This window comes from Lygodium microphyllum, chromosome 24 (genome assembly GCF_053477565.2).
Source record: "Lygodium microphyllum isolate KBCC chromosome 24, Lygodium_microphyllum_v1.1.10, whole genome shotgun sequence".
In the NCBI taxonomy this organism is placed as follows: Eukaryota; Viridiplantae; Streptophyta; class Polypodiopsida; order Schizaeales; family Lygodiaceae; genus Lygodium; species Lygodium microphyllum.
This window is the reverse complement of record NC_141158.1, coordinates 4,137,926-4,159,632: the sequence shown is the minus strand read 5'-3', so window position 1 is coordinate 4,159,632 and position 21,707 is coordinate 4,137,926. Positions and strand designations below refer to the sequence as shown.

The 21,707-nt window shown below is 40.6% G+C and overlaps 1 protein-coding gene and 1 pseudogene across 2 annotated transcripts in view; one reads left to right on the top strand and one right to left on the bottom strand.

Annotated features, from left to right (window-relative positions):
* Positions 1–21,707, top strand: part of ING1 (RING/FYVE/PHD zinc finger superfamily protein) — a 104,644-nt gene that overhangs the window by 48,648 nt on the left and 34,289 nt on the right. The window lies entirely within an intron of this gene.
* LOC148014806 (uncharacterized) overlaps positions 1–21,707 on the bottom strand; it is a 36,410-nt pseudogene that overhangs the window by 4,936 nt on the left and 9,767 nt on the right.

Genomic DNA, 21,707 nt, shown 5'->3' with positions numbered 1-21,707 from the left:
AAATGATGACAGCAGCACCAACGGTGACAGAGACGGAGAATATCTAGGCTATTGTCCACACCGGAGATAGAGAAGACTCTAGCAACCAACAAAGCACCTGCCAAGGAATAGAAGAAGATGATAGTGCCAGTGAGGGCAGACCTGCCATAAATGGCTCTAAATCTGGCCGACTTGCTGAATAATACTTGGGGCTGCAATAAATGTAGTCCGATTGCAGAGGAAAATCTGGCAAATAGTGACGTGTATCTTGGGCTGTCTAGAGGTAGGCAGGCACCGGCAAGGGCTGTAAATTGACTGGAAATGCAAGAAACACACATGAAACTTGATTGAAAGAAGAAATATATGGTGTAGAATGAGTTGCCTTCTCCGTCAAAGCACATAATAGGCATGTCAGAGCTCATAATGTCCCCGTTCGACTTAGGCTGGAGGCTCATAGGTAGGAGATGACCAAGCATGACTGCTAACACCCCCTCTCAGATCTTGGATGGATTGAAGGCCAAAGAAGAAACGGATTTTTGGGTGGCAAGAAGAATGCCAATGTCGATGAAGTTTGTTGATGTAGACCACTAATGAAGAAGCTCCTCATGATCCTGGAAAGCCCCCTTTGAAACACTAGCGGCCAAGAAATCCACAGTTGCATCATTGAGATTGTCCCCCTTGAAAGGGATGGGGGGTACGAGGGAACCATTGGAGGAGAGGGTCTGGGATGGGAGTGGAATAGATGGTGCACAAGCAAAAACGGGTGCAATAATAGACAACTGCAACGGGTGCAGTAATAGACAATTGCTCGGAGGGCCTTGCATTAGAAAAGGGGAATGGAGCATGTAGAGCTTACTCTCCTACCAACCTGTCACTAAAACAACTCATGATGAAGAATCCTCAATAAAGATAGTGTGCTTAGTGAAGACAACGGGTACCAAGGTGTTAACCCTCAGACAAAAAAGGTGTGGAAAATCCAGAAAATCTAAAGCAGAAGACAAGGCCAAGGCAAAACTGGAATGGAGAATGAAGGCATGCCAAGAAAAATCGGGAAACACAAAAAGTGTGAAAAAGTCCTAAATCAAGGAGAGGCGCACAACAGAAAGCGCAAGTTGATACTTTTGTAAAAGAGCACAAGGTGCACCATGATTTATTTTAAGAGCGCCGGGCTTTGACCCGTGCAAATTGTAAATGTAGATGGGCGGTAGGAAGGAAGCTAGGAAGATAGGAGAACAATGGAAAAAAGGGCCTAGGCTATGGCCGGCCATGTAAAAAGGGGATGACTGCCAGGAAGATAGGAGAACAATGGAAAAAAGGGCCTAGGCTATGGCCGGCCATGTAAAAAGGGGATTACCGCCCAAAGGGGATTTAGGGTTTTGTATGTAAAGTTTAAAAAGTGAACGAGATCTCATTCTTTGGTGTATGGCAACAAGAGACTCACCTTCTTCTCTTCTTTTCTTCTCTTTGCTTGCTTGTGTGTGCTTGAGGGAGGGAGTGTGAGTGAGTGAGTGTGTGAGGGTGAGGGATCAAGGAAGTGAAGCTCTCCACCATCTCCTCTCTTCTTCTCTCCTCTTCTTTTCTCTTCTCTTGTCTCGCGTGCAGCTACGGAGGATGGAGCTTGGAGGTGGAGGTTTGAGGATGTTTGAGCTTGCATCAAGAATCGTGGAGCTATTGGAGTGCTTGAGAGAGAAAGCAACACTATTGAGCATCAAGGTAAGCTCACTACACTTGTAGAGAAGAATGGTGCGTTGGCTATGTGAGAGATAGCCATTAGTGCTCGCTTGAAATGCTTGAACAATAAGTGGTCCGTGGGTCTCAGCGGTTGAGCTTGCGCTCATATCTACACAAGCCTGGTAAGGCCATAAACTAAGTGAAGTGAGAAGCCCATGTTCGGAACATATAGAGCTTGTGAAACGGAGCTCGATGGATAAAAGAGGCAAAGTGTCAACACCACTAATAGGCACATGAGATGTCACCAACAGTGACTAAACTCTCAGATGGATGAAGGTCTTATAGTATATCTCCTTATGGAGTCATATGATTCAAAGCACCATTGTCAATGAGCCAAGGGATTCCTGAAGACGAGTCAACCGTTGAAGAAGGCTCCTCCAACACATGGATATGAAGGAACACGGACTCATGGGTAACAATTGGTGTAGAGATAGAGGAAGGCTCAGATGATGTAGCTTCATCCTTTGCTCCTAAATGAAGGTGAGGGTACTTCTTGTAACACTTCTTCTCAGGGGGTGTACCCTTTCCATAATGTGGGCACTGAGGCTTCTTTGAATGTGTGTCAAAGCTTGAAGAATGCGCTATGTCTCCTTCTTGGGCTTTGCCTTTGTTTTCTTCTTTTTTTTCTTCCTCCCCTCCCGTATCTACAGTGAAAAATTTTGTGGAGCTGGATCCAATGGGTACCTCCTACGGACGCTCGTCATGCTCTGAGACAAGCGCGACAAGCTCCTCCCAAAGAAGAGTCTCACGGGTTCTTGATGTAAGAAGGCTGGTGTAGAAGATATCGTATTCGAGAGAGTAGCTGAGTTAAAAGAATTATGGCCACAGTCTGCGAAGAGATAATCCTGATGAGGGAAGAAAGCTCATTCCTCATGTTCTCGAACTTGTTGATGTAAGATTGAAGGATAACAATGGAGCAGAAAGAAGTGTATACGACTGATAGAGAGAGGGAGTGGTCACAGTACGACAATTTGCATAATAGAATGTGAAGTACAAAGTGCAAAATACAAAGTACAAAGTACAACCCTTAGACTTTAGGGTTGTGAAAGCGACTTAAAGTGCGTTAATACATAGATGTGTGTATTGTGCGGTGAGTGACCAAAATGTGTAACGTAGATACACAGATGAAAATAAAAGTGATTGGGGAAAAAAACCTCTAGTACAGAGAGTAAAAAGTGCCCTAGTGTCCTATGTGTGAATCTCTAACGCTCCTGTGTGAGTGTAGGTATGAGTAAAATCCAACAAACCCCCTTGGAGTGATACGTGATCAATATACAAGGGTCATTGACCAAAGGAGATTAAATTTAAAGCATTGTGGAATGCTTTAAAATTGTCGCAAGGAAGAGCTTTGGTGAAGATGTTTGCCACATTCTTGTTGGTAGGACAATAGACCAGGCTGATATCCCTTGTATGTAGCCTCTCTTTGACATAGTGATATTGTATCTCAATGTGTTTCGTGCGTGCATGAAACAATGGGTTCCGTGCTACTGCAATGGCACTCTGACTGTTAGTAACCAAAGGAGTAGGCTCCATGACAGATACATCAAGATCAGTCAGCAAACGTCTCATTCATAGACATTCAATTGTAGTAGTGAAAATTGCCTTGCACTCAGCTTCACAAGATGATGTGGCAACAGTGGATTGTTTCTTGCTAAGCCAAGGAATGCAAGAAGAGCCAAGAAAGAAATAATTGCCACTGGTAGAGTAATGAGAATCAAAATCACGAGTCCAATCTAAATCATCGGCTCCCCTTGGCACAAAGCAATCCAAGAGTCGTGGTGCCTTGCAAATAACGAAAACACGCTTCAGAGCTTGCCAATGTGACATGCGAGGAGTGTGCATATATTTGCTCAAGGTTGAAATTGCAAATTGAATATGTGGCCTTATGTTGCATAAATAAATGAGGTAGCCAATTGTTGGAGCATATGTATGGATGTCAAACATATCATTGTCATCATGCAAAGACAGCTTAGTCGAGTCTCCATCAGTGTGCTTATTGGCTTGCAATCTTGGAAGCCAAATCTCTTAAGGAGTTTACCAATATATTTGGATTGTGATAATCCAATGCCTCTAGCATCATGAATAAACTAAATGCCCAAATAGTAATGCAAAGGCCCCAAATTTGACATATCAAAAGTTTACTACAAAATTTTTTTAAATGCTGAAATTTGATTAGCATGTGTCCCTGTGAATAGAGGATCGTCCACATAAAGATAGATGACCAGTAAGGATCCTCTCTCTTTGTATACGTAAAGAGTAAACTCTAGTGGGCTGTTTATGAACCCTTGGTTGACTGTTCAGATCCTTTAATTGTAAAACCAATGGGCTACTGTACATACACTTCTTCTTGAAGTTTCCTATGTAAAAATGTAGTTTTAATGTCAAGCTGGTTCACAATCTAACCATAATGGGCAGCCAATGTAACCATACACTTAATAGTGGCCATATGGTGTCGTGTTGCTACGCGTACACCATGTGAAAAACTGTAGAGTGCGGTTTTCTTATTGATCTAGAGAGCCAATGCTGTTTTAGACATTAGTGTTAGTGTCCATGGTTCAAAAATATTAGATTTTTGGACAAGTTTAGCCAATTTTTGATATTTTCGATATTATCTCTTGTAAAAATCCAAGAACTGTAGACAACTTCTAGAATAGGATGACATGTAAAAGAAAGTAGGTAGCTTTCAGCTATTTTGAGAGGATCTTATGTAAAAAGAGGGATTGGGGAAATTGCGCGACGCACGATAACTGTTTTTAGGCAGTGAATAACACTCCAAAGTGGGAGATGAAGGAGAGATGAAGGAGGGGTGATGTGGTAGAATTATGGCCAGGTATCCTTCTATTTTACCCCCCTTTCGGAGCCAATGGAAGTATCAGATTGGTGGTCTAAGCAGCATAGAGGAAGGTATTATTTTATGCACTTTTTTGTGTACAAGACATTTGTCTTCTCAGAATGTAGAAATAAACTGACAAGCTTCACCTCTGTGAGTATTCTTCTACATCTTCTATTTCTTTCTGTGAGTATTCTTCTACATATTCTATTTCTTTATGTGAGTATTCTTCTACGTCTTCTATTTCTTTGAAACCCTTCTCTTTCGTCTACCCTTCTCCTTGAATCTCCCTTCACCCTGCTGTCTCTTACCCCCGCGGTAGACTTTCGATCCCAAACACTCTGACAGTAGTGAACCCGACGTGAAAGTCGGCAGTAGAGGTATGTAAAGATGGGGGATTTTGCAAGTTTAAGTGGTGGTGATGCTTTACAACAGATAATCGCTTTGTTATAGCAACAACAAATACAATAGTTTTTGTTACAACAACAGATGCAAACTCGGTAGGAAGCAGAAAGAATTGATTCCTTAGCCTTGAATGCATTGCAAGTAGTGGGACAAGAATTGAAGCAGTTTAAATGTCAAAATGTTTTGGCCTATATCCGATTGTATGAAGAAAATATGTTGTTTAATGGGATACCGCAATATGCATGGAGTTGGTATTTCTCTTGTTTGGCCATGCATGCATTGTATGATCGGATTGATGAGTTACATAGAAGAGATGCTGATTGGGCAGCTTTTAAGAAAGCTTTGAGAGAAGAGTTTTCCTTGAAAGATGTAGGATTGGTAACTAAAAAGACATTTATAGATTGGATTGAAAAGCCCAATAAAGGATTGATTGCTACAGCTTCGCTTCGTAAATTTGAAAGTCGGTATGCGCAATTGGATGCCGATGTGCAGCAATCATTGGAGAGTCGAAAAATTGATTTGTTTCTGAAGGTTGCAGGTCCTGTCTTGCGGGAAAAGTTGACTGATCGTTTAGAAGATGGCTCTTTTGAAACAAGGTTGAAATCAGATTGGGCTAATGTAATTGAGGCAGTGCATATGTTAGTAAAGAGAGAGTGGATGAAATTAAGATGGGGTACATGCACCACACTTGCCAGTGCTCAAAAGGGGGTTGAAATTGCAGCCAAGGCGCTTGTAGCTATGGCAGAACAATTGGCTATACCTGTTGGTCCAGCTCTTAAAAGTGATGCTGTGGATGAATTAATCAAAGGTATGTGTGATTTGAGGCTGAATTGGGTAGAAATCTATGTAAAGGTCAAAAAGTTGGATGTCAAGGTAGAAGAGAAGGGCTAGGCGACAGTCCACCAGAGGCCGTATAGAGAAGGATACAAGAGAAGATACATTTGGTGTGACAGTTTACAGCATGAAAAGCGAGATTGTACAGCTTACCGTGAAGCAGAAGTAAAAAGAATAGTCTTTTGGAAAGATGGAAAATACATGCAATAGAAATTGGTCTTTCAATCGAGCCAAATTTTGGAAATGGTGGCATGCAAAAGAGGTTGGAAGATATGGTTGCAAGGACATCATTTGTTGCCATAGATGCAGCCACATATGGGTTGAGAATTGGAAGGATTGATGAAGCTCATAAAGAAGGCATTGCTGAAACAAAATCTCGTGTTTGGATGCAAGCATTAGATTGCATGGAAAAAGGCAAAACAACAAAATCTGAATTGGCTGATGCAAGTCAGAGTATATGAGGAAGAACAGGATGGAGTGCACCAGTGGATTCATTTTCAGCCTATGCTTATTTGGCTGAGGTTCATAATCAAGAAGCTCTTGTGGAAGAAAAGAGAAGAAGAGATGAGGATACTGTTGGTCCTTCCTCTTAAGGTCCATCTAAACGTATAACACGAAGTAAAATGGAGTAGTGGAAAGAGCTTGAAAAAGCCATACCTGAGCATGTTATGGAGGATGCATCTCAAGAGAAGAAACAAGAAGGGAAGAAAAGGGGCAAGTAGCCAGGTTACAGGTTGCAATCGGATCTTGAGACTGCCACAAACCTTAAAAAAGTCTTGGAAGATCTCATACTTGGTAGTAGAGTGGAATTCACACTTGGCGAAGTTCTTGGAATCGCAAAGCGTGAATTTCATGATGCAATCATTGATATGCTGAAACGAAAAAGAAAGTTTGATAGTGAAGTTTTGCAAGCATTGATGCAAGTTGACAAAGATATAGAGAAACATCTTCAGAGGGAATATGATGATGTATGTTATGCTATTTTGGAATAGGCTGATGCTGAAAAGGGGTTAAATGGAAGTATAGACAGCAAGCTTGTTGCTGAAAATGGTATTATGGGCAGCATTAAGTGGTAGAGAGAAGGCTATGTATAATGGGGATGTCCATCAACAAGCACATGAAAAAGAAGATGCTCATTTTATTTCAAGCAGTCATTATTCATGAACGCATTAGGCCCGTTCTACAACAGAGACGATTATTAAAGTAGGAGAAAGAGAGATGCCTTGCATAGCTCCCTTGGATCATGGTTCCGAAATCAATGTTATGGCACGCAGCCTGTATGAGAATGGAGGTTGGCCAATTGATGTAGATCCGGGATGGCGCATGCAGGCAACAAACAATTCATCAAGGGATCTTTATGCAGCTTGTTCAAATGTACCCATGACTATTGTAGATGTTAGGGATGAATATCATTTTTTTGTGCAAGATTCATGTAGTTATCTTGTGATTTTGGGGTAGCCCTATATTTCGGAATCAAGGTTGGAAACAAAAGCCTTGGATGATGGTTCTTCATATGCTCGGGTTCGGAGTAAAGACAATACAAAGGCAATAGAGTTTCTCACTGTTTGTGTGAATCATCCCTGCAATCAGGATAGGCTACGAGATAATCCCATGCCACCTAATGCATGAGAGTTTAAGGGTTTTTAAATAGCACTGTTGTAAGTGGAGGCTATGGCAGTGCCTCTAGGAAGATAATTATGCCTCCAAGAAAGGGGGAAATTGTGTTTGTGTCTGGATTGTAGGAATGGACAGCATGTAGTCTTGGCAGTTTCAGCTATGTGCAGGGCTGGAAAGAAATATGTAGGATGGGCTGAAAAAGAGCTGAAGACATATGGTTTGATGGCTGCAAATGAAGGTATTTCAAGGCTATTTTCAGGGCTGATTGATGTTGATATAGTGGCTGAAATTTCTGTAGCAATTAATGCTGAAAATAGGGCAGAAAAAGAGGTTATTTATGTTAACACTTTAGAGATGTATGAAGTCATTCAAGAGTTTGATGAGCATGAATGTTATGGGCTGCAAAACAGGGTTGAAGCAAGGGTGGATACAAAGTACAAAGTTGTTGCAAAGAAGATTAAGCCTGTGTCTTTGTCTTTATCACCTAAAAGTGATGGGTTGATTGAAAAAGTGACTCAATAGTCTAGTTTACGGGATCCATACGGAGTAGGACATAAATTTATATAGCTGAAACTTTACCAAAGCTAAAAATTGGTGATACAAGCTTTCTTTTGCCTATAGAAAGAGCTTGTTTCTTGCAGATGTTGGCAAGGCATGAGAAAGCCTTTGCATTTCAGCTAGATGAAATTGGATGTGTTGATCTGCCACAATAGCTGCACCTATGGTGATCTTTATAGTAACTCATGTGCCATGGAATTTAAAGCCTATTTTAGTACCTCGGGCATATTTGCTTAAGTTGCTGGAGCTTTTGAACAAGAAAATCAGGATGCAGATTTTGGAGCCCTCTTCAACTCCATATTCGAATTAGTGGCTCATTGTTCCAAAGAAGAATGGTTCTTTGAGGTTTATACAGGATTTACAACCAGTTAATAAGGTCACGGTAAGGAATGTTGGATAAGGCTTGATAGTGGATGAATTTGTAGAAGCATTTGCAAGCAAGGCAATTTACTCTATGGGAGATTTATATTCAGGATATGATCAGTTCCAGCTTGCATTGGAAAACCGGGATATCACTACCATGAAGACACCACTTGGATTAGTTAGGATGTGTATGCTTCCACAAGAAGCAACCAATTCAGTGGCGCATATGATGAATGCTATTCATAAAGTTTTGAGGAAGTATATTCCTCAGTTGACCTTACCCTTTCTTGATGATGTGCCAATAAAAGGGTGTGATATCCATGAGAAGAATGAAGAGTTGAATGAGCAAGGATGTAGAATGTTTGTGGTTGATCATATTGCTAATTATGACAGGATTTTGAGCTGTCTTGAAGAAGTGCATTTAACTCTGTCAGGAGAAAAGTCAGTTTTTGGAGTGGAGGAAGTATTAGTTGTTGGACACATGTGTGGACCATATGGGAGAAAGCCCTCACTAGTAAAAATTGATGCCATAAGCAGGATGCGGGAGACCAATTCGAATGTATCCGAGGCGAGAAGATTTTTGGGTGCATGTGTCTTTTACTTGATATGGATTCCACATTTTGCTCATGTGGTTGAAAGTTTATATCAGCTCTTGAGAAAAGGACAAAAGTGTTGGTGGGGAAAACAACATATGAAGGCAATTCAGAAGTTAAAGAGCTTATTGATTTCAGTCCCAACACTAAAGAGAGCAAATTATGAGAATGGGAAGCCTATTATTTTTACCGTGGATACAAGCTCAATTGGCATTGGTTGGGTAGTGGGTCAGGATGATGCTGATGGGAATAGGTATGCTATTCGGTTTGGAGCAAAGGTCCTCAATGAACAGCAACGACGGTATTCTTAAGTTAAAAGAGAGCTTTGGGGTGTAGTGACAGCCCTTAAGTGTGATAGGGAGTATTTTATGGGAGCTCATGTAGTGTTACAGTGGATTGCATATATAAAGTCACTTAACCCTGATTTTCAGCATATTGCAGGTAAAGAAAACCCCGTGGCTGACATGCTTTCACGAGCAAGCTTTGAAGATAAAGAGGAGTTGATGGAAGATGAAGATGATGATGTGATAGGTGCTGCAAACAACTTTGTAACAACAGGGAATGAGTATGCTGTTACTCTAGGTACAACTGTTGTAACAGGGATTTCAGTAGTAAGAAAAGAACTTACAACCATGAAAAAGAGATGGGCTTATAGAGAAAAAGCATCATCTCTGTTATGCTTCAGTGAGAACATAATTTTTAGAAGAGTTGTATGAGGATGATTGGCTGAAAATAGGCCAATATCTCAGCCTCATGACAAAGAAGGTTGAGTGGTCTGAAGCTGAATTCAAAAGGATTAAAAGAAAAGCTTATGGATTTTTCTTGAAAGATGAATATTTATGGAAGCATGCAAACAAAAAGAGAGAAGCTCCAATACGTGTTTTGGGAGATAGGGCTTCTCAACAACAGGTGATACGGGCTCGTGACTTCCTTTCATGATTGGGTATTAAGCTAGCTTTAACTTCAGCCTATAATCCTGAAGCAAATGGCAAAAGTGAAAGAGGTCATCAGCCTATCATTAAGGCATTAGCAAAGTCATGCAAGGGTAGAATGAAAGAATGGCCAAGAATGTTACCCTTTGCCTTGTGGGCTGATAGGACCACTCAGTGTGCAGTTACAGGGTATATGCCTGCTGAATTAATGTATGGACAGCAGCCAATCATGCCTATTGAGGAAACTATTGCTACTTGAAGTGTTCTACCATGGGAAGAGGGTTTAAAAATAGAAGAGTTGCTAGTCCTATGCATTAGACAGTTAGAAAGAAGGCCTGAAGACATTGACACAGCCATGAAAAAGGTGAAGATAGCAAGGATCAAGAACAAGAAGAGGTTTGACAAGCGACACAAACTTTGACCACGAGCTATACAAGAAGGGGACTAGGTACTGGTTTATGACAGCAGCTTGGAGAATCAACATAGTGCCAGCCGGAAGATGGCAAAGCGTTGGTTTGGTCCATATGTGGTAAGGTTTGTTTTTGATAATGTTACCTATGCATTAAATGAGATGAATGGGACAGCTCTAAGGATTCTAGTGGCTCGAAAACGTATCAAGCTCTTCAAATGAAGGGAGTCTTCAGCATATGAGTTGAAGGAGTTGGATATTGAGCATGAATATGAGAATATGGAAGAAGAAGATGTAGAAGATGAAGACATTGACATGGCAGAAGATACTTCTTCTAACATTGTAGATTCGTAAGACTTTGGCAAATGCCAGAGGATGTGTAGGTTAGGAGGGGGTGGATGTCGTGCCGCTACGCGCATATCATGTGAAAAACTGTAGAGTGCGGTTTTCTTAATGATCTAGAGAGCCAATGCCATTTTAGACATTAGTGTTAGTGTCCATCGTTCAAAAATATTAGATTTTTGGACAAGTTTAGCCAATTTTAGATATTTTAGATATTATATCTTGTAAAAATCCAAGAACTATAGACAACTTCTAGAATAGGATGACATGTAAAAGAAAGTAGGTAGATTTCAGCCATTTTGAGAGGATTTTATATAAAAAGAGGGATTGGCGAAATCATGCGATATGTGATTGCTGTTTTCAGACAGTGAACAGCACTGTGAAGTGGAAGATAAAGGAGGAGTGATCTAGGTATCGTGGTATTTTGCCCTCCTTTCGGAGCCAATGGAAGCATCAGATTGGTGGTCTAAGCAACATAGAGGAAGGTATTATTTTATGCAGGTTTTTGTGTACAAGAGATTTGTCTTCTCATAATGCAGAAATAAATTGACAGGCTTCATCTTTGTGAGTATTCTTCTACATCTTCTATTTCTTTTTGTGAACATTCTTCTACAACTTCTATTTCTTTATGTGGTATTCTTCTACATCTTCTATTTCTTCGAACCCCTTCTCTTCCGTCTACTCTTCTCCCTGAATCTCCCTTCACCCTGCTGTCTCTTACACCCGCGGTAGACTTTCGACCCCAAACGCTCCGATAACGGGATGTAGGAGCAAATGTCTCCTCATAATCAATGCCTTTCTTTTGCACATAGCCTTTTGCCACAAGCCTAGCTTTGTACTTATCAATGGATCCATCTGCTTTTTGTTTCAGTTTATAAACCCATTTAGTACCAATGGCTTTCGTCCCAACATGCAATGTAACTAAATCTCATGTTGATTCTTCATGATAGAATCATATTCAGCTTGCATTGCTGCCATCCAATGCACACTCTGTTGTGCATCCTCAAAAGAATCAGTCTCATCATCATCATGTGTGTTTGTTGCCATAACAAACTCCATAGCATTAGCATAATCATGTAGACGTGTTTGTCTTTGAGTACGACCAGCAAGAGGAGCATTCAAATGATTGTGTTGCATAGTTTGCAAATACCATCTAGGTATGTGCTTAGCTTTCTGATTATGTACATGCTCTTGTTGAAATTGTTGTTCAACATCTTGCTGAATATTCTGATCAGCCAAAGGGTGCATTTTTGCATTATTTAATCAGCTGGTTGAACATTTTGTTTATTTAATGGAGCTTCAATTGTATCATCAAAAGAAATGGGCAGCAGCCCTTCAAACACATCTTATGTACATGCTCTTGTCGAACCTGTTGTTCAACATCTTGCTGAATATTTTGATTAGCTATATGTTGAATTTCTGCATTATTTAATAGAGCAGTTGGCTGAACATTTTGTTCATTTAATGGAGCTTGTGCTGTATCATCAAAAGAAATGTTCAGTAGCCCTTCAAACACATCTTTTGCAACTTGATGTGTCATAACTAGCAAGAGATAATTCTGATTTTTTAATCAAAAATCAGATCTCTACTGACAAAAACTTTCTTGGAAACACGATCATACAATTTCTACCCTTTGCTTTCACTATTATACCCCAAAATATACATTTGACAACCTTATTGTCCAAATTTTTTCTCAATGCTTTGGGAATATGAGCATATGCAAGACATCGAAAGGTACAACTGTGACCAACTAAAGGTTTACGAATGTTCCAAGCCTCAAAAGGTGTAATATTTTTCAATGCTTTAGTAGGGTACCTATTCAAACCGTGACAAGCACACATAATTGCTTCCATTTAAAAAACATGTGGCAATTTCTTAGCTTTCAGTATACATCTGGCCATCTCCATGAGTGACAGATTCTTCCTTTTTGTAATCTCATTTTGTCGCGGAGTATATGCAATAGTAAAGAAATGTGCAATACCTTTTTGGTTTAGAAAGGAATTCAGCAATGAAGACATATATTCCCCCCCTCAATCCGAATGGAGAGTCTCAATCTTACAACTAGATTGATTTTCCACAAGTGCATTAAAAGCAAAAAATGCATCATACACTTGTGACTTTTTAATAAATGAAAAAACAAAAAAAAACGTGTAAAGTTATCAATGAAGGTAATGAAGTAAAAACATCCATCCAATGACTTTGTTTGCACGGGTTTACATATATTTGAATGCACAATATGCAGCTTAGCCTTAGCTGTGAAAGCAACATCATGAGCGAAAGAAAATCGATGCATTTTTTCCAAAATGCATCCCTTACAAATGTACTCAAGAGGTCTCTCCAAGAGAGGTAAGCCTTCTAGCATCATCTGAGTACGCTGCACAAGCATCGGTCTGCCATAATTCACTTGTCCTCATACAAGCATTGCTAGAACACTGTTTTTGACATAGAAGTAGTAAGAGTAGATGCCAAATAAACTGACTGATTAATAGAGTGAGCACCTAACTTATAAAGTTCATGACATAATGTGCCAGTGAGCACCATAGTCAATAATTCCTTATCCCTGACCATGCATTTGTCATCATCAAAAGTGACTTGCATTCCACATTTTACGAAAGAAGAAATGGACAACAAATTCTTCTTTATCCCTTAGCACATATAAAGCATCATGCAAACGGAGAGTAAAGCCATCAATGGATTTCAAAACAATCTCTTCAACGCCTTTAACAGGATAAGATGCATTGTTGGCACATTGTACTAGTTTGCCAATAGGAGCTGCAACAATAGAAGTAAACAAATCCTTGTGGGATATAATGTGCTTAGAAGTACCATTGTAAAAAAACCAAATATTAGCATTCTCGATAGAGTTGAATGCTCTATCTACCTAAGAAGAATCATAATTGCAAGTATAAAAACAACAGTTACGGTCAATGAAAAAAGAGGCGGACTCTGTGGTAGTAGAAGTAGAAGGTGTATCTAAATGTGACATCCCAGACTTATTTTTTTCCTTTGCAATGCGTTTCTTGCATTCCGTGATATAATGACTTGGCTTTTTATAATAATGGCACTTGTGCTTAGCTTGTGTGCCCCCCTGCTTCTTGTTGTTCTGTGAAGTTTTAGAACTTCTAGAACTGTATGGAGCATTCTTGGGTTGATTGCCCTTACCTTTTTGCTTTGCCACAAAATCTTGTTCAGAAGCTACTACATCCGCACCACTATTCTTCTTTGTTTGCTCTTCTTTCAACAATAAGCTAACCAATTGAAGAAAAGTAAGTGGTTGTGGAGAAACCTGCATTGTAAGATTCAATATAGTGCGGAAGGCCAAATAAGACAGTGGCAAAGAGTTCAAAGTAGTAGAAATCATCTGAGCATTAGAATAATACTCATCTACATTGATGAATTGCTCGTGCAAGTCTTGAATTTTAATAAGGTGATTTTACATATCACCTTCTTTTATCTTCACATTTTCAAGCTCATTTTTCAAAAAAGAAATGCGTGCCTCATTCTAACTAGCAAACATGTGGTTAAGTGTAAGCCATGCTACTTGTGAAGAAGTAGCAGAATGAATATGTGGGATTATCAACCGCTGAATTGCCAATGAAATAAGTGACAATGCTTGGGCATCCCTAGTGTCCCAAGCCCTTTGAGCAGTTGTTCTTTGGGGTGGTGGTTGTGCGGCAACTTCTTGCCTTTGTCCACATCCTACTGCTTGTTGAGAGGTTGCTGTTGCATCCTTTTGCCTTTGTCCATGACCTCTTACTTGTGGAGGGGTTGCAGAAGCCAAATCACCAGGACATACTTTTTTCCCACTAACATAATCCCAAAGACCTTTTGCAACAAGTACATTTTTCATCATAAAGGACCATAGAGAATAGTTGTTGCCATCCAATCTATCCTCATTTGAAACATAAGTGAAGTCATCATTTTGTCCATGAGCTGCCATGATAAATGTCACTTAATCAAATGCAAAAAGAGCAATTACAAAAGCCGGCTGACTGGAAATCTTCAAATTCCTAGAAATTACAGCAAATGCCAAGTTGTAATGAACCAAATTTAGTCAAAAGAACCACCACATTGTGTCACACTTAACCAATTCTACCTCAATGCGCTGAAATTTTAGAGATTTCAGCAAACAACACGCTTTCCAAGGCAATAAGAGTGCTGAGCAGCACTAAAAATGCATAGATTTGAAAATATGCTGATGTGGCAACTCGAGAGCAAGTAGAACCAGTTTTGAGCTGCGTCATTGCTGATGTGGCAGGTTGGAATAGATCTAGAGCATTTTTGGACTGCGTAGGTGTTGACGTGGTAGTTTTGGATTACACTTGTAAAATGAGGGTTTTTTTGGACTGCACTTGTAAAATGAGGGTTGTTTGGATTGCGCTTGTGCTGAGGTGGTAGTTTTGGACTGTGCTTGCAAAATTAGGGTTTTTTGGATTGCGTTTGTAAAAGTAGGGGTTTTGACTGTTTTGAACAGCCACGACATATTGCAGAGGTCGAGTAGAATAGAGAAGGCGTGTTAGAAACACAGGTCGCCATAGGTAGGAGCAGTACGTGGGTTGAGCTGAGAGCGAAGAGAGCAAAGAGACAGTTGGCTGAACAACTCTAATACCAAATGTAAGATTGAGGTACAACAATGGAGCAAAAAGAAGTGTACACGACTGATAGAGATAGGGAGTGGTCACAGCATGACAATTTGCATAATAGAAAGTGAAGTGCAAAGTACAAAGTACAAAGTACAACCCTTCAACATTAGGGTTGTAAAAGTGACGTAAGTGCGTTCACACACAGATGTGTGTATTGTGCGGTAAGTGACCAAAATGTGTAAGGTAGAGAGTCGTCAATAACGAGCATCTATAAATTCTTCTTGAGTAATCCGGTGGGCAAATGTTTCTAATGGTAAAAAGAAGCAAGCTTCCGCTGCTTGTTGCAACTTGTACACATGCACTAGGATAGAATCATGTAAGCTTATAAAGAGAAAAGACCGAGCTCTAGAATTGAGCCAATCCCATAGGGCTGCACAATCCATCATGAATCCCACTCTAGGATCCTCCACGAGACATGGAAGAGGGTGGGTAACAAACTCCCAAAGATTGAAGGTGTCAAGAATACGCTCCACCTTACAAGAACAAAGTGAATAATTTGATTTTTGCAAACGGTCTTCTTTAGGAAGAGAAGGAAGAACAGACACCTGCACTGATGGTGCTATCATAGGCATCCTAGGGCCAGAAGGTTGGGCCTTGTGGGAGACATGGAGAGAGGGGGAAGGAGAGGGTTGCTTTGATCTGTGTGACCTACCAAGAGAGGGATTTTGTTTAGAATGGGGTTGGGACCTTTGATCTTTGCAATGATCATGCTGCCTTTTAGAGGAACGATGAGAGATCTCCTCGTCAGAGTCATGAGAGCCATTAAACTAGTGATAAGACATCTTGAACACTGCAAACACCCAAAAAATCTGTGTTTTGTTGTAAATGGTCTCGAACAGTGAACTCAGCTACACCTTTGCGATTGGAGGATTGTAGATGGTCCGCCTAGGTCATATGGATTAGTAGAACGTAGGAATTTTGTGTTTTCAACAAGGGGCAGATGGCTGAAAATCTGCATTTTCAATTGGGGGGGGGGGTGGGGGGGGTCTCCTCTTGAAGGGGTAATTGCGTATACTCACTTTGGCGATGATACCATGTGAGAGTGCTCAATGGAAGAGGAACATGGAGAGAAGGGGGGAGAGAGAGAGACACATCAAGAGATGAAGAAAGAAATCTGCATTGACTGAAAAGAATGCTGAATACAAAGAAGAGGACTGATGAGTCCTTGCACACAGCCCGAGCCACTAGTGAGGGCATCGGATCAGGCTGAAATGATGGCAGCAGCACCAATGGTGATGGAGATGGTGATGATGACAGAGATAGAGAGTATCCAGCCTGCTATTCACTCCAGAGACGGAGAAGACCACAGCAACCAAAAGAGCACTTGCCAAGGAATAGAAGAAGATGATAGTGCCAAGTGTAGAGGGTCAGCTATGAATAGCTGAATACCTCCAAATCAGGCCGACCTGCCATAAATGGCTCTAAATTTGGCCGACTTGCTGAATAATACCCTAGGACTGCAATAAATGCAGTCCGACAGCACAGAAAAATCTAGCAAATAGTGACATGGCATCTTGGGCAGTCCAAAGGCAAGTAGGCACTAGCAAGGGCTGGAAATTGGTTGGAAATGCAAGAAATGCACACAAAACTTGATTAAAAGAGGAAATGCATGCTCTGGAATGAGCTGCCCCATCTATCAAAGCACGTAACAAACATGTTAGGGCTCCTAATATCCCCATCCGACTTAGATTGAGGCTCATAAGCAGGAGATGACTAAGCATGACAAACATGACTGCTAACACAATTCCCAAATGATAGTAAGCCTAAAGCCTTGTGAAAGCCTTCAAGCTTCTCTCTAGAGAGAGCTTTTGTGAGCACATCTACCAAGTTGTCTTGTGTAGGGACATAAACTAAGTCAATTTGCTTTGCGTGTAGCTTCTCTTTGATATGATGATAATGCACCTCAATGTGCTAGTGTGAGCATGAAATACTAGATTCCTCACAACTGCTATGGCACTCTGAGTGCCAGTATAGATAGTAGCGGGTGATTGTTGTCCCACACTAAGATCAACCAAAAGGTGTTTGATCCATATTCCAATGTAGTTGTAAATACTGCTTGTATTTAGCTTCATAGATAGATGTGGCAACTATAGATTGCTTCCCGCTCAACCAAGAGACACATGAATCACCACTCTTGAAATAGTTACCACTAATGGACACTTGCCTGTCGAAGCGTCCAGCCTAGGCATTGTTTGTGAATGCATTCAAGCAAAGAGAAGTGCCTTTAGGATAGAAAATGCCTAATGTTTGAGTGCCTTTAAGATAGTCAAAGACATGTTTGATTGCTTGCCAATGTATAGTACCAAGGATGTGGATAAAGTGTGCCGATTGAGAGGTCCCAAATTGAATGTCTGGATGTTATTAGACAAATACAATAGACAGGCAACAGCTTGCTGATAGAGAGAAGTTTCAAATGGATCTTCATCATCCTCAAGTGTAAACTTGTGGCTTGTCTCAACCGAAGTAGAGATGGCTTGCAATCTTGCATTTGAAAACGCTCAAGGAGCCCAATGTGCTTAAGGTTGTCACAAAGCAATGCCCCCCTCAAATGCAGCAAACTATATGTTAGGATAGTAGTGCACATGGCCAAGACGTATCACATCAAATGCATGCTGCAATTCAACCTTTAACACTGCAATTTGTGTCTCATGATGTCGAAAATAGCATATCTTCTGCATAAAGAATGAGAATCAAGAGATTAGCCCCATCTTTGCGGACATAAAGTGTGCTTTTAGTTTGTGAATTATTGAAGCAAAGAGCAATCAAATAAGCATGTATCTTTTCATACCATGGCATAGGTGCTTGTTTCAAACCATAGAGGTGTCAGAAGTGGATGCAGTGATGGAAGGGTGTGGAAAACTGCTGAACACAAGAGACAAAGGAAAGAGAGAGAAACACTGCAAAAGAGAAGAAACTTGCACAAGGAACTCCGAAACAAAGAGATACTCAGGAAATGAAATCCATATACCAAGATATAAGACAATACAGAACTAAGGTGAGTCACTGGCTGCCAAGGCACTGACACTTGCTCCTCTTCCTCCACTAGAATTAGTCAAGTGATGAATGATCATAAAAATGAATGTGGAGGAGAAGCCTGAATAAATAGGCAAAAATAATGCCATAAATCATGTCATGTTGACTAGCATTTAATGTTGGTCGGCTAGCAATAAATGCTAAAATATCCATCCTAAAATGTTAGGAAAAATGCCTAAATAAAAGATAATATCTTGGTGCCCTAGCCCACTAACATGCACAAACTCAACCATGAACTAACATATCTGCTAACACATCCTCTCAAATCATGAATACAATGATAATGCCCCATCGTAGTACATACAACAAGGATCACTAGAGTAGAACTGTGGATACCCAAGCAGTGGGTATGCAAGGTGTCTCTCGGAGAGAACCTAATGTCTATGTCGATCGTACTAGCTCCTAAAAATAGAGAAGAATTATAGCAGCTCTCAATATCTGTCAACAATGTCTCACAGTAGTATACAAGACCATCTTGTCGAAAATGCCTTTGAACATATGTGACGGGCCTTTTGCGGGCCTTTGGCCAGACTGCCAAAGTGTCTCCTCATGTGAGCTTAGACTAGGTGCCAATCCCGCTCTTTGTCAAATAAACAACTCATCATGAACTTGGATGTCAATCCCAGCTCTCGGATTTAAACTTGCCAGACTTTGGGCGGTGCATTAGGGAAACCTCTCTTTGGAACTTGTGCGCCGGTATAGTTGTATAGATGAGGTTCACCGACCCCATCTCACCACCCTCTCACACTCCCTCTTTGGCATTGGAGAGTTGTGAGGGATGACCCCATCGCTTGTACTAGCAGCTTGAAAGGGAGGCCCCTACAGTCATCGCCGGGGCCACATAGATGGAGCCTAAACCTGGACTTGGAGAAGAGGAAGATTCACCAAGAAAGTCGTCACCCGTCGTCATTGTCCTATAGTCTTTCCAGAGGTGTCTCTTCTTGCCACAATAATAGCACTGAGACTTCTTTGGCTGAATGGCACCCCTCTTTGAAACTAGAACCTCTGAAGTACCAAGAGATAGCATCCTCACAGAAACCTGGAGTTGGACACAACAAGTCTCCAACATAACACTCGTAGGTGAGTAAGGAATATGTGCATGCTGACCATCAGGAGGAGATGCTGGAGGAGCCATGATGAGGGGGATACAAAGAAGATGAGTTTGGCAAGTTTAGGGAGAAGAGTTTGCCAAAAATACAGACTCACAAGGATTACACGAGTTCCAAGCAGTAAAGAAAGCTCATAGAGAAAAGATCAATAGTAACTAGAGTGTAGTGATGAGAACACGACAACCATATGCACATGAACCCTCTCTAAAGCTGAGCAGTGTAGCACATAGTGAGAAGATGACCAAAACTAAACAGAACCAGCCTAAAGATACAATCACCTAGCCTTGCACAGGAGCAACCAGCCAAAATGTAGGTTCTGATTAGTAAAATGCAGGCAGCAGACACCAAAATGCAGATTTGGAAGGGCCAGTAACAGGTCGCCAGCTTTGAAACAGGCCCAAAAAGCTGAAAACAGAAATTGCAGTCTGCAAAACACTGAGGAAACAGGCCGAAAATGATTAGAAGATGGTCTCCCAGGCTGTAAATCAATCGCAGTAGTCAGAACATGTCCAATCAGCAGACGAAAAGTCAAAACTCAGACCTGAAACAGTGGTAAACAACAGCAGGAACAATAATCCTGCAATCTAATACCATGTCAGAAGTGGATGCAGTGATGGAAGTGTGTGGAAAAATGCTGAATACAAGAGACAAAGGAAAGATAAAGAGAAACACTGCAAAAGAAAAGAACACTGCACAAGGAACTCAGAAATAAAGAGAGACTTGGGAAATGGAGTCCATATACCAAGATATGAGACAATACAAAACCAATGTGAGTCTCTGCTTGTGAAGGCATTGGCACCTGCTCCTCTCCCTCCACCAGAACCAGTTAGGTGATGAATGATCATAATAATGAATGTGGAGGAGAAGCTTGAATAAATCATGTCAGTTCGGCCAACATTTAATACTGGTCCGCCAATAATAAATTCTGAAATATCCATCCTAAAATGCCAAGAAAAATGCCTAAATAATCAGGATAATATCTTGGTGCCCTAGCTCACTGACATGCACAGACACAATCATGAGTTGACATATCTACTAACAAGAGGGCCTTATGCAACCAACACACTTTGCTCTTTGAGTCTTTTTGAACAATGCTAGGAGGTGGTGTGACATAAACCTCCTCATGGAGATCACCATTTAGAAAAGCAATCGTCACATCCAACTGGTGCACATGCCAATCAAGACGGGCAACCAAAGCAATGACACTATGAATGGTGGTCGTACGTGAAGTAGATGCAAATGTCTTATCATAGTCAATCCTATGCTACTTGGCATACTCTTTGGGAATGAGATGTGCCTGGTAGCAATCAATGCTATCTTTAGATTTGCATTTTAATTTGTACACTCACTTTATGCCTATAACATGCTTGCTAGGAGGTAAATCACTTAATTTCCATGAGCCATTTTTATGGATTGAGTCCGACTTTGACTGTATAGGTGTTATCCAATGCTCATTCTCTAAAGCATCCTATGAAGAAGCATGTTCCTTGTTGCATGCAGTAGCTACAAATGCTTGCACAACCAAGTTATCTTGTACATGGAAAATGGTTGCTCTCATAGCAGCTAAGAAACGCTTTTCTTTGAATTTGAAACTTACGAAACGTTTCTTAAAGTACGAAACGTTTTTGAGAGTAAAGAACGTGGGCGTTAAAAATAAAAAAAAAGGTAAGTTGGAACCCAAAACATGGTTTTCTTCACAAAAACTATTGGGAAATTTTAAACATGATAATGATGATGTGTAATGACTTGTGAGGGCTCAAGATTTCGGACGAGAGATTGATTTTTTTGTGATTTTGTTTAGTTATTGGACTTTGTCAATCTAGTATCTATTCTTGTCTCGAGAGTTGAATATTATATTATCACTCAAGCTCAATTGGCTTAAGAGAGAGTTCCATAGAGGTTTAGAACCTCTTTCCCTAGTCAAGACTAATAAAAATCCCTATATTTAGAAACCCGCATTTCATATTTTACCCCCTCTTGAAAGAAACTTACGAAATGCGTTTTTGATGTTTCGTTTCTAAACGTTTTTGATGTTTTTGGCTGCTATGGTTGCTCTAGTTCTACTAGGAAGTGAAACGGATTATTTGCTGTCCCGTAATGTATCCAATAGCCATCTAGGGACTATTTTAGCTTCCCAAATAGCAGCCCTCTCATCAGCCACTTCATCATCAGTAGCGTCTTGATCAATGGGCTGAAAATTAGGTTGTTGTTCAGCATGTGTTTGCTGTTGGTTTTATTGCTGTAAACCCTTAATAGGTTGTTGAAACCATGAAGGCTTGACTAGGATGTCCAACGAATACCATATCTCTACTACTGAAAATCTTGTTTG